We start from the raw sequence: 13468 nt of genomic DNA, 5'->3' as shown, positions 1-13468 counted from the left end.
GGAGCACGCCCAACCCTCATCCCCAGGAACAGAATCTAACCCCTGGCAAGGCAATGTGATGGATCCTGAGACAACCCTACAAAAAACATTAATGTAGTGCCTCTAACGGCGACCTGATGGCTACTGTTTGGTCAATTCGCAGGAACATCATAAGCGAGAGGAAGCATTGGTGAATATGCTTATTGAGACTGGGATATCTACACAACTATGTTAGTCATTTGCCTTCAAAAAGTTTAGCACTTGACTTGAACCACGATTCAGAGCACCCGGCGCTGCAAGAGTCTCATTGGGGCCAAGATGGATATAACAAAGCAGAAATTGAAAGAACTAGCTAACCCTTTGTGTAGATGGCTGGAGCAGGATTTTTCATGATTGTGTCGGCGTGTTTTTACCACCCACCTGGAGACCAGGTTCACCTGCACCGAATGCAGAACCCACATACTGGGGAGGCCATCGTCCGCTGCACTGATCAGCCATTAGAAGAGTGCGCTGAAGAGGAAGAGGGGGTGCTGCTCGTTGCAACAGATAACATGACCAACATCATCAAGGCCATATGGCTTCTTCAGAATCACAGGCGAACAGACGATACCAATGCTTCTGATGATAAGCAATAAGCTGCTGGAGAGCACCAAGATGAAAATGTGGAACGTGAGGAAAGTGGAGCTCTCAGTGAGTGTTGTTATAGGAACAAACACATTGTTGTTTTTTTCTTTTTACTTATGTAAATCGTTGCATTAATCAACAGCATTTGCAGCTATAATGTTAGAAAACATATAGAAGAAATCTACTTCCTAAAGGCTGGAAATGGAACCTAGCTGTAGCTGGTAGAGGTTCACTCAGAACTGCTAGGCGAAACGGTCAGCAGACTGATAGCGACTGTGCTAATTTGTACTGCCTAAAGCTCTGCACCTCTGTATGTGTCTGCAACATACAGACAGCTGCAGGCACCAGGAATGCAAGAGGGATGTACCAAGGCATAATCAAGGCATAAAGCACTACCGCCACCAAGACTGCCTCCCCCCACTACTTTAGAAGATCTTCATTTAGCCTTGAAAAAAGGAGTTCTGTTCTTACAAGGCAGGAGCTGGATAAAGATAGAGATAAAGAAATGAAGTGAGGAATAGTGCTGAAAATTTCAGAGCCATACAGAAAAAGCCTGGCAGTGATAGGATGTGGAAGAGTGCAAAAACTTTGGAAATAGAACTAGAGAGATGGAGTCATGAACTGTAGTCTCAAAGAAGATGTGAAGATAGGACCCAACTCACACAGCATGTCGTGGTCAACAGTACTTTTTGGGGGGGTAAACCAGCAGTTGTGCAGTTTTTCAGCTCCTTTCATGAGCTTGTGTTCTCTACCACTTGCTCAGTCCACACCACTCTCCATCTCTTCAGGTCCCGGCCCAGGGGAGTCAAGATGAGATGATGTAGATCAGCTGTGTAGGCCAGCCTCCCTTGACACCACACCCCAAACCCACTGCTCCATTCCTCCATCATTAGAACCCTGCACATAAACTGACTGGAAGATTGCAGACCCAGCAAAGCTCCATTTGTGCTGAGATACCTTCAAGCCAGACTAAAGTATGCTAAGGACATCCTGGAGAAAGATTATGCATACTGGAAGTGTGTCCTTTTGTCAGATGAGATGCAACATGATTAGAGATGGACAGTAACTCTTTAAAAGTAACGCGTTAGTGTAATCTGATTACTTTTTTTCCAAATTACTGTTACTTTCCCGTAAGCATGCTGCGTTACTACGTTACTAAAACGTGATTTTGTTTTATTTATTTTTTGCTGTGTTTTACTTCCTTTTATTTGAAAGAGTGAGTGTAAACACAAAAAATTGTTTTATTTTATGTTCTGGTTAGAAAATAGATTTAAATGTTAAACAAATTTCTTTACGTCAAAGACTGTTGCATATAATTTAATTTTTACTTGATGCAATAAAGTTAAAAGATTAAAAGTAATAAAACAATTTTTAAAAAGAGACGTTTTCATTTGATTCAATTTTATATGATAGATTATGCAGTAAAAATAGAACTGGGCTGAAAGGTCTATTGCTTTATAACATATTCAGGTTGTGCATCATGTTTTTAAAAAGTAACTGTTATATTATATAGCCAATGTTGTCAGGTAGCTTGACTTGCTGCATTCTACTGGTGTGATGATCCCCCTGCGCTGAAGATCCTGAAGCTCCCTCTTTATCGGGTTCATCATACTCCGATGCATCCACTGGAGTATGAATGTGTGTGAGTGTAGTTAGAAAGCACTCAGTATAGAGGTAGTGCTTGTGAGAATGGGTGTGACTGGGTGAATGTGGCGTGTTGTATAGAGCGCTTTGAGTACTCCGGGAGAGTAGAAAAGCGCTATACAGGGAGTGCAGAATTATTAGGCAAGTTGTATTTTTGAGGAATAATTTTATTATTGAACAACAACCATGTTCTCAATGAACCCAAAAAACTCATTAATATCAAAGCTGAATGTTTTTGGAAGTAGTTTTTAGTTTGTTTTTAGTTTTAGCTATTTTAGGGGGATATCTGTGTGTGCAGGTGACTATTACTGTGCATAATTATTAGGCAACTTAACAAAAAACAAATATATACCCATTTCAATTATTTATTTTTACCAGTGAAACCAATATAACATCTCCACATTCACAAATATACATTTCTGACATTCAAAAACAAAACAAAAACAAATCAGCGACCAATATAGCCACCTTTCTTTGCAAGGACACTCAAAAGCCTGCCATCCATGGATTCTGTCAGTGTTTTGATCTGTTCACCATCAACATTGCGTGCAGCAGCAACCACAGCCTCCCAGACACTGTTCAGAGAGGTGTACTGTTTTCCCTCCTTGTAAATCTCACATTTGATGATGGACCACAGGTTCTCAATGGGGTTCAGATCAGGTGAACAAGGAGACCATGTCATTAGTTTTTCTTCTTTTATACCCTTTCTTGCCAGCCACGCTGTGGAGTACTTGGACGCGTGTGATGGAGCATTGTCCTGCATGAAAATCATGTTTTTCTTGAAGGATGCAGACTTCTTCCTGTACCACTGCTTGAAGAAGGTGTCTTCCAGAAACTGGCAGTAGGACTGGGAGTCGAGCTTGACTCCATCCTCAACCCGAAAAGGCCCCACAAGCTCATCTTTGATGATACCAGCCCAAACCAGTACTCCACCTCCACCTTGCTGGCGTCTGAGTGGGACTGGAGCTCTCTGCCCTTTACCAATCCAGCCACGGGCCCATCCATCTGGCCCATCAAGACTCACTCTCATTTCATCAGTCCATAAAACCTTAGAAAAATCAGTCTTGAGATATTTCTTGGCCCAGTCTTGACGTTTCAGCTTGTGTGTCTTGTTAAGTGGTGGTCGTCTTTCAGCCTTTTTTACCTTGGCCATGTCTCTGAGTATTGCACACCTTGTGCTTTTGGGCACTCCAGTGATGTTGCAGCTCTGAAATATGGCCAAACTGGTGGCAAGTGGCATCTTGGCAGCTGCACGCTTGACTTTTCTTGGTTCATGGGCAGTTATTTTGCGCCTTGGTTTTTCCACACGCTTCTTGCGACCCTGTTGACTATTTTGAATGAAACGCTTGATTGTTCGATGATCACGCTTCAGAAGCTTTGCAATTTTAAGACTGCTGCATCCCTCTGCAAGATATCTCACTATTTTTGACTTTTCTGAGCCTGTCAAGTCCTTCTTTTGACCCATTTTGCCAAAGGAAAGGAAGTTGCCTAATAATTATGCACACCTGATATAGGGTGTTGATGTCATTAGACCACACCCCTTCTCATTACAGAGATGCACATCACCTAATATGCTTAATTGGTAGTAGGCTTTCGAGCCTATACAGCTTGGAGTAAGACAACATGCATGAAGAGGATGATGTGGACAAAATACTCATTTGCCTAATAATTCTGCACTCCCTGTATAAGAATGAGTCCATTTACCATTTACCATCATTGTAGTAGGCACACGTTGTTTTGGTAACTACACTAGTTTCACAGTTTCATCTAACTCGAGCCTTAACTCTCCCTCCAAACAGCCATCTCCTTTGAGACTTCGGCATACTCCGCTTTTATCTGATCACGTTGCACTCCTTGGCTGTTGGGTGCTCTGAAGTAACAATGCTGTCCAGTTTCAAGATGTTTTCATAGTGTACTTTTATGAGTTTCATCGCTTCACTGGCTCTCTTGCCCAGCAGTGGTACTTTACAGTCTTTGTGAACCACTTGAAACTCCAACCGATACAGTTTCTGATTTCTCGGGTTACGTAGTTTAACTTTGCACTTCCCCAACGGCTTTATCTTACTTTGTTGTTGTACATCATCAACACTGTCTGTGTGTCCTCTAACTGTGTGTTCAGGCTTAGCATTACATTACAGCTGGCACCACAATCACTCTGAAAATTTACAATCACTTTGCTCGTCAGCATGCCTGCAAAGAGTTGAGTGGCTCTCACCTTCTCAGTGTTCATTGTACTTGACTTCTGTGTGTCTGCCTCTGTAACACAGAGAACGTCCTCATACTCATCACTCTCACATACTGTCATGTGTACATTAGTCCTTCTCTTCTGCTCTGAGTGAGCCTTGCATTTAACTGCAAAGTGGCTTTCTCTGCCACACTTCTTGCATTTTTTCCTGTATGCCGGACATTTTTCTTTCTTCTTTTCATATGTTCTGCCACAAAACTTGCAGTCCACTGTGTGCTAACTCGATTAGCTGCTAACTGCTCATTGCTCCAACAGACGTCTCTGGGAGGTTAATTCCGTCCGTGCAGCTTAGTCCACTGCCACCATGTTATATTCTGGTCCCATTCACGACAGACTACAGAATATCTATTTCTTACCCAACGGGGTATTAAGATTTATTAACAAGTCATGTGACACTGCTGCCATGTACAACAACATACAGCCTAATGTTCTGGCCCACACACTCATTTCTTGTGTCACACTAAAACACTCGTGTAGCAACACAGCACTGTGGAACACAACTCATCCTGTAAATAATAATTCACATTATTACAGTAAGTAATAAAGTAACTAATTACTTTTGAAACTAAGTAATCAGTAAAGTAATGGGATTACTTTCTTGGAGAAGTAATCCGTAATTAGTAACGAATTACTATTTTCAAGTAACTTGACCAATACTGAACACAATCTCTTTGGCTATATAGATGTTTGGACAGACAGGAAGAGGTGTAAGAAACAAAAAATGCCATCCCCACAGTACAACACAATGATATTAAGCTGTGTAAATGTTTTTCTTGTCTGGAACTGAGAATCTCATCAAGGTGGAAGGAGTCATGAAGAAAGAAGGATTTGTGAAGATTTTAAAAGAAAATATCTAGCAATCAGAAATAAATCTAGGTCTGGGTCATTGCTTTGTCTTCAAGCACAACAACAATCAGATCAAACCAAACCAAAGTGAAGCTTTCTGTCAAGGAGAGGTAGGAAGAAAGCGAACCCAAACGCAGTGCTCTTCAGGGCAAACTACAGTGGTTTTATTTACAGTGAAACAAGCACAGTCCAAACTATATACAATCAACGGGCTGGTCCGGACCGGCTTCACCTGCGAAACATGAAAGACATTATGCACTTTCAGCTGGCGAGGCAGGTTCAGGCAAATGGTGACAGGGTTAATGATTGCTTGAACTTTAAAGGGCCCGATGAATTCGGGAGACAGCTTCTTCGACTCAGTCCTCAGTGAAGTGTTCTTAGTGGACAACCAAACATTTTGGCCTACCCGGTAGGCCGGGGCCGGCCAACTTGTTCTGTTCCGTGGTGCAAAGGAGAGCAGCCTGGGTGGCCCACCACGCCCAGCTGAGGTACTGGTGTTATGGACATGCTCCACCCATTCCAGTTGTTCACTCCAGGTAGTCTGGTGGGAGGACGCGACACACCTAAGAACAGTCTTCAACTCCTGGTTGGCCTTCTCAGCCTGTTCATTCGTCTGGGGGTGAAATCCTTAGGAAAGGCTCACTTGCGCCCCGAGCTGGGAGCAAAACTCTTTCCACACTCGTGAAGTGACCTGGGGCCCACGGTTGGAGACAATGTCCTGAGTAATGCCATGAAGTCGGAAGAAATGTGGCTTAGTGATCGCCAACGCAGTGGGCAGCTTTGGTACAAGGCAGCCCATTTTGTGGCAAAATGGGCTGCCTTGGAGAACCGATCAGTGATTGTGAGAATAGTAGTATTACCTGCAGACGGCAAAAGACCTGTCACAAAATCCAAAGCAATATGCAACCAAGGTCGTCTGGGGACGGTAGTGGTCGGAGCAGGCCCATAGGTGGGGAGTTTGTGGTTTTGCTCTGTACACACACAGGACAGGTGGCCACAAATTCTTGGGCGTCCTTGCCGAGTGACCGCCACCAGAATAGTTGTTGTAAGAATTGTGTGGTGCAATTCTTACCAGGGTGGCACAAGAAGTGGGCCGTGTGGGCTCAGTGGAAAACCTTCCCTCGTACCGTTGAAGGTACGTATAACTGACCCCTGTTCCTGGGTCAGGTTCCTGTCGTTGAGCTTCTCGGATTACTTTTTCCAGTTAGGCTATGTGATTGTGAGATTAAAGCCAGTGAAAAAGAGAGCCCAACTGGTTTGGCGTGTGTTCAGGCGTTTGGTGGCCTGGAGGTGAGCCAGGTTCTTGTGATCGGTCCAGACCAGTACTGGGTGCTCGTTCCGCTCCAACCAGTATCTCCATTCTTCCAGAGCCATTTTAATGGCCAATAGCTCACGGGTGGAGTTTACTTTCGTACTGCTGGGAGAAAAATGGCCCCCACCCCGGAGTCCGACATGTCGACTTCCACGATGAAGGGTGGATTCAAGTCCACCTGGACCAAGACGGGCGTAGGCGAAAACATGCGTCTGCCTGTTGAGCAGAGGGTGACCACAAAAAAGGTACTTTGGGTGAGTTGAGTTGTGTGAGTGGGATGGCAATCTTATTGAAATCACTGGAACAAGAAGGCATTGGTGGGCAAATAGGGCGTTGTTGGAATGCTACTACGCAAGTAAACCCGGTGGAAGGGGTTACATGAATAGGATGAGGGACCTATGGAATCTTCGCTACCCAGCATCCACATTGATGGCAAAACAACTAGAGATATCACCCCCACCAAAGATTGGGTACCAAGCCCCAAGTGCAATAGAATAAGGATTGTTGAGTGCGAGAGAATAGTGCGAGAGGTCCTTAAAGATAGAATCATGGCGAAGCTTGAAACCTGGATCCTCCGTAGCCGGTTACCAAGGCTACGTGAAGTACCCTCAGAAGATTCAATTCAATTTTAATTCAATTTTATTTATTTATATACTGCCAAATCACAACAACAGTCACCTCAAGGCGCTTTATATTGTACAGTAGATCGTACAATAATAGATACAGAGAAAGTGGGAAGGAAAAACTCCCTTTTAACAGGAAGAAACCTCCAGCAGAACCAGGCTCAGGGAGGGGCGGGGCCATCTGCTGCGACCGGTTGGGGTGAGAGAAGGAAAACAGGATAAAGACATGCTGTGGAAGAGAGACAGAGATTAATAACACGTATGATTCGATGCAGAGAGGTCTATTAACACATAGTGAGTGAGAAAGGTGACTGGAAAGGAAAAACTCAATGCATCATGAGAATCCCCAGCAGCCTACGTCTATTGCAGCATAACTAAGGGAGGATTCAGGGTCACCTGGTCCAGCCCTAACTATATGCTTTAGCAAAAAGGAAAGTTTGAAGCCTAATCTTGAAAGTAGAGATAGTGTCTGTCTCCTGAATCCAAACTGGAAGCTGGTTCCACAGAAGAGGGGCCTGAAAACTGAAGGCTCTGCCTCCCATTCCAAGTAAGCCTGCAGTGTGAGAGCGAAGTGCTCTAATAGGGTGATATGGTACTACAAGGTCATTAAGATAAGATGGGGCCTGATTATTTAAGACCTTGTATGTGAGGAAGCCAATGAAGGGAAGCCAAAACAGGAGAAATCTGCTCTCTCTTTCTAGTCCCTGTCAGTACTCTTGCTGCAGCATTCTGGATTAACTGAAGGCTTTTCAGGGAGTTTTTAGGACATCCTGATAATAAAGAATTACAGTAGTCCAGCCTGGAAGTAATAAATGCATGAACTAGTTTTTCAGCGTCACTCTGAGACAGGATATTTCTAACTTTAGAGATGTTGCACAAATGGAAGAAAGCAGTCTTACATATTTGTTTAATATGTGCATTCAAGGACATATCCTGGTCAAAAATGACTCCAAGGTTCCTCACAGCGTTGCTGGAGGCCAAGGTAATGCCATCCAGAGTAAGAATCTGGTTAGATACCATATTTCTAAGATTTTCAGGGCCGAGTACAATAACCTCAGTTTGATCTGAATTAAGAAGCAGAAAGTTAGCGGCCATCCAGGTCTTTATGTCTTTAAGACATTCCTGCAGTTTAACTAATTGGTGTGTGTTATCTGGCTTCATGGACAGATAGACCTGGGTGTCATCAGCATAGCAGCTAAAATGTCTACTATGTCTTCTGATGATGCTGCCTAAGGGAAGCATGTATAATGTAAACAGAATTGGTCCTAGCACTGAACCCTGTGGAACACCATAATTGACCTTAGTGTGTGAAGAGGACTCTCCATTTACATGTACAAATTGGAGTCTATTAGATAGATATGATACAAACCACTGCAGTGCAGTACCTGTAATACCTACAGCATGTTCTAATCGCTCTAATAGGATATTATGGTCAACAGTATCGAACGCAGCACTGAGGTCTAGCAGGACAAGCACAGAGATGAGTCCACTGTCAGAGGCCATAAGAAGATCATTTGTAACCTTCACTAAAGCTGTTTCTGTGCTGTGATGAAGATCTACTAGATGATGGGTGATGGGTTTGTCTGGCACAGACCCACCGCTGGAACGAGACGATTCTACTACAACAGCAAAAGCAAGACGCAAGTCACCAGAGCTCTTTGTGTTACTTGTGCACGAGGGAGAGAACTGTGACGAGCGCCGTTCCTTCCGCTTGAACCCCAGTCGCTCTTAGTGAGGTCCCTCGTAGCACTGCTCTTTATTGAGGTTACATGAATATGCATTGGTTCATTAACATATGACGTCTTACATAGACATACATGTGAACAAAGAATACCTTGTCTGTGTGTCGCGTAGGTATGTGTTTGTGTGTGTGTGGGGTCAAGATGTGACCCTGCGAACGACTCCCCGAAGCTGGTGCTAGGAGTCCAGCGGTCCACCTAAACAGAGGGCTCTTATACTTAAACAGATACAGAGTAGGTGTCCTCCCATAGTATAAATCAGTAAGAGAAGGTACGACCTCTCTCATGACCTTAGGATGTGTGTGCATGCCAGAGCACTCTGGAACGCACACAGAGCCTTTGCAGACTGCTAAGGATCAGACATCCTATCAGTATACAATTGATTATATACCTCTAAGCATATATGGTTATATGTTTCTAAACATAAATGACAATTCAACAATATAAACCTGACACAGAATAGCCATTTGTTTTTTCTCCTCTGGTATCACAATGTATGACAAACATAAATTTATCTAATTTAACTGATTTCTTTCAACAATCTCTACTTCAAACAAGTAGCAGATTAATAAACCATGAGAGTAATTTGCTGAATAATGCAAGATAGCAAGAAAAATGCATCATATTATCTGCAATGTGATTACAGAAAATATAAGATATGACCATCAACTGACAAAAGTGGACAATGCATATACTGCATATACTGAAAAAGGCCCTTGGAAGAGCATCTATTAAACATATTAATAGATATGTACATATGAATATATTACAAAATGTTCATTTAGTAGCTGATACATATCCTCTATCTTTACTTGGAAAAACATTTTTCTGTAACACTGTTTTAATCCTGATCTTAATCTTTTGCTATACAAAAGCACAAAACAACTTATTCTGCAGTTTAAACAACACAACATCACTAAAGTTTTGGCATCTGTTTGAGAAGACAAAACAACTTAAATAATGCAAATAAATAACACCTAGCTCTGAAATGAAATGTGAACTGATAGGTTTATAGCTTTACCCTATTCGCTGGAACGTTGAAGGCAATGTAATTACACAGCAAGCAAGACACGAGTAGGCAACATTCTTTATGTTTCACGTGCACGGGAGAGAACTGGACAGGCGCCGTTCCTTCGCTTGACCCCAGTTGCTCTCGTCCGCTCCCCCGTAACACTGCTCTTTTATTGTGGTTACATGAATATGCATAGGTTCATTAACATATGACCTCTTACACAGGTATACATGTGAACAAAGAATACCTTGTGTGTGTGTGTGTGTGTGTGTCTATGTGTGGGGGCAAAATGTGACCCCGTGAAGACTCCCCAAAGCTGGTGCCAGGAGTCTAGCGGTACATCTGAACAAAAGGCTCTTACACTCAAACAGATATACGTGTGTTTGTTATACCATATATCAGCAAGAGAAGATACGACCTCTCCTAGGAGGTGTGTGATCTATGCCAGAACACTCTGAAGAGGAGTGAACACACTCCCCTCTTCATGCTACACAGAGTTGTTACAGACTATTAAGGATCAAACCTCCTATCACTACACAATCAATTATATACTTCTAAGCATATATGAGTAAATATTTCTAAGCATAAATGGCAATAAACAATACAAATCTAACATGAACCACTTTATTTACATGATATTTGGAAAAATATTTTATTCAAGAAGTTGAAATGATGAATACTAATACTGAGAATAATATTGTTATCTGACAGGTGATTCTTTGCCAGACAGATGTATTGTATTATAACAGGGTGAATGAAAGATTTCCTATATGTGTGCTTATTACAACACTGAATCAGTCTTTTCCAATAAGTGGTGAAGAGGGTGGTCAGGATCATACTTGATGGATAACACAGGCTTCATCTAGTTTCCAATTTATACTTGGGGTGTGCATACTGAAGTTCCCTTGTTATGTCTTGCACCTCTGTGTTCTTGCCCCTTCCATTTACAGACTCCAGTTACAAATCTCCACATCATTGAAAGTTTTAGTATAGCGCTTGTGCTCTCTGACTGGCGTCCTTTTCTTAAAGAAATCTAGTAGTTACTCATGGACACTTTCCATTATAAATATTAATCATAGAGAAATCAAACGGGGATGGCAGTGATAAGACACTAGAGCTGAGCAGAACTGTAATGTCATCAGGTACTTAAATATAAGCACTGCCTCAGCCTGAGCTTGTTCAGTCATTATTTGTGAAATAGGCATGGATCTTATATGATTTTCTTGTTGTACGGTCTGTGTAATATGTGATAACTGAATAGATGAATATTAAATAATAAATGCCTGTAGTCTGCCCTTCTAGGAGATGGAGCCATCTGTCCACTGAACTCTGAGCCCCCTGACCTCAGTAACGTGCCAGAGGAATATCGTAGCCTGGAAAAGAGATTTAGATTGTATCTCAGCTCTTCCATTCTGTATGTCATATGACTGCAGAACCGATATACTCCCAGGTAAACTTCTCCTCTTAAATCTAGAAAGGCACACTATGGAAAAACATCAAAATATCACCGACTCTCTAGGTGCAGGCATCATTCATCATTCTTCCTCATTTTGCTGTCTTTTTTGTTTGTAAATCTGCCATTTGTTGGGGGTTTTGCATCACTGAGAGTACTGAACAAGGAAGGTTTTCTCTTCGGCACCTATCCCTGCTCCAGCCAAATCCTGCATAGCAGTATGGGGCAAATGACGCCCGGAGAGTAATTCACAAGTGGTCAGTCTGTCTTCAGTCCTACAACAAGGAGTAAAGAGCGTAAAGAGCTACAGACCACTATAGAAGAGAGCTGACTGGCTATGGTTTATTCATGACATCACATCCCTCTCTTGCTTGCCATCAGGGTCGTCGTGTCACTGCCCACCCCTCCCCTGACAGTGGCACTGCATCGCATGGGGGAAGGGCACAGTCCCCAGGTTTTCCTGGAGGCCTTCCAGCCCACAGCAGAAACATGCCAGTGGCCTCCGCTGGAGTGAGCGCCGATGCTGCTGCCCTTGTTGTCGTGGGAGCCCCAGACGGCGGGTCTGAGTCTGTGGCAAGAATCACAAGGGAACTTCGCAGACATCGGCCAGGCCGTGCTTGACCAACTGGGCCTCTCCCCGGAAGATCATCAACGGTGGTTCAGGGCCTGCTGGATGATGGGGGAGGATCGTCTGTTCGGGTGGGCACGGAAGCTGCATGACACGGTGGTGAGATGGCTGCAGCCCGGGCCATCGGAGGGAGAAGCCCGCATGCTGGCCAAGATCGTTTTGGAGCAGTTTGTGGAGGGGCTGCATGCAGACACGCTGGCAGAGGAGTATATGGCAGCCGCGGCAGAGGGGCCAGGGACAGTTATCCAGCCAGCGAGCAGACAGACCTGGCGGCAGTGCCAAGGCGGAAAATCCACCTGCGCGTCCTGGTGGAGCTTCCAGATACTTCCAACTGTAAAGTTGGCCCATTCTTCCACACAAACAGTCGACCCATCCAGCCATGAACACATACTACAAGATGATAAGCTCATCCCCTCCCAGGGAACCATATCCAGTGTTGGGGAGTAATGGAATACAAAATATGAGTAACTGTATTCCGTTACAGTTACCGTTTAAAAAGGTGGTATTTAGAATACAGTTACTTTGTTGAAATAAATGAATTACACGGCGGTACTTTCCTGTTTCATATTGTGGCGGGTCAGGACTGTTTGGGTTTTGTTTGACAGCTACGTTCTGTTGTTCCAGGCGGCAGTGTTACGGTTGCCATGGTTACAGGGCAACGCTCTCTCTCTCTCTCTCTGCGACTGTGTGTTTCCTGGGTGAGAGAGCGCCTTTTTGTTGTTGTTGTTGTGCTAAGCTAAAAGGCAGAATGCTACAGGCATAGCTCTAAAGAATGTAGCCTCATGGGCAGTGTAGTCCGTGCTGCAGGGAGAATGGACTGCCATACACGTTATGTGTCTGTGAGCAAGAGGAGGGAGAAAAAGGATAGTGGAAAAGTACGAGTTGTCATCGAGCAAAAACGGGAGCTGGAAGCATGTAAGTATAATAATAACCACTGCAGCCAAGAAGAGTGCCTGACAAGCCCAGTTGTAAGTAAGCTATTAAGACTCGACTGTACACTGTGTTCGTGTTTTCCTCCGAAACAATAACCTCCGTTGGAGCAGTCTTTCAACGCCTCTCTCTGTCTCTCGCTAGCAAAGTTGACCCAGACAACAAAGTAAAGCTAGTTTTCGGCTACGAGCCCGACATGAACCCAACATATTAGCCAGAGGTCCCTTTGCTACGGTTCGGAGCCGCGGACCTTCAGTAATAGTAATAAATCACACAGCAATAGTACAGTCACGTAATTGTAAAAAGCATGATAATATATTAAGTAATCCAAAGTATTCAGAATATGTTACTCTCATTGAGTAACGTAACGGAATACCTTACAGAATATATTTTGGGGCATGTAATCTGTAATCTGTAACGGAATACATTTTAA

This window comes from Oreochromis niloticus, linkage group LG23 (assembly GCF_001858045.2).
Source record: "Oreochromis niloticus isolate F11D_XX linkage group LG23, O_niloticus_UMD_NMBU, whole genome shotgun sequence".
Lineage (NCBI taxonomy): Eukaryota > Metazoa > Chordata > Actinopteri > Cichliformes > Cichlidae > Oreochromis > Oreochromis niloticus.
The sequence above is the reverse complement of the archived record's forward strand: the minus strand, read 5'-3'. Positions refer to the sequence as shown.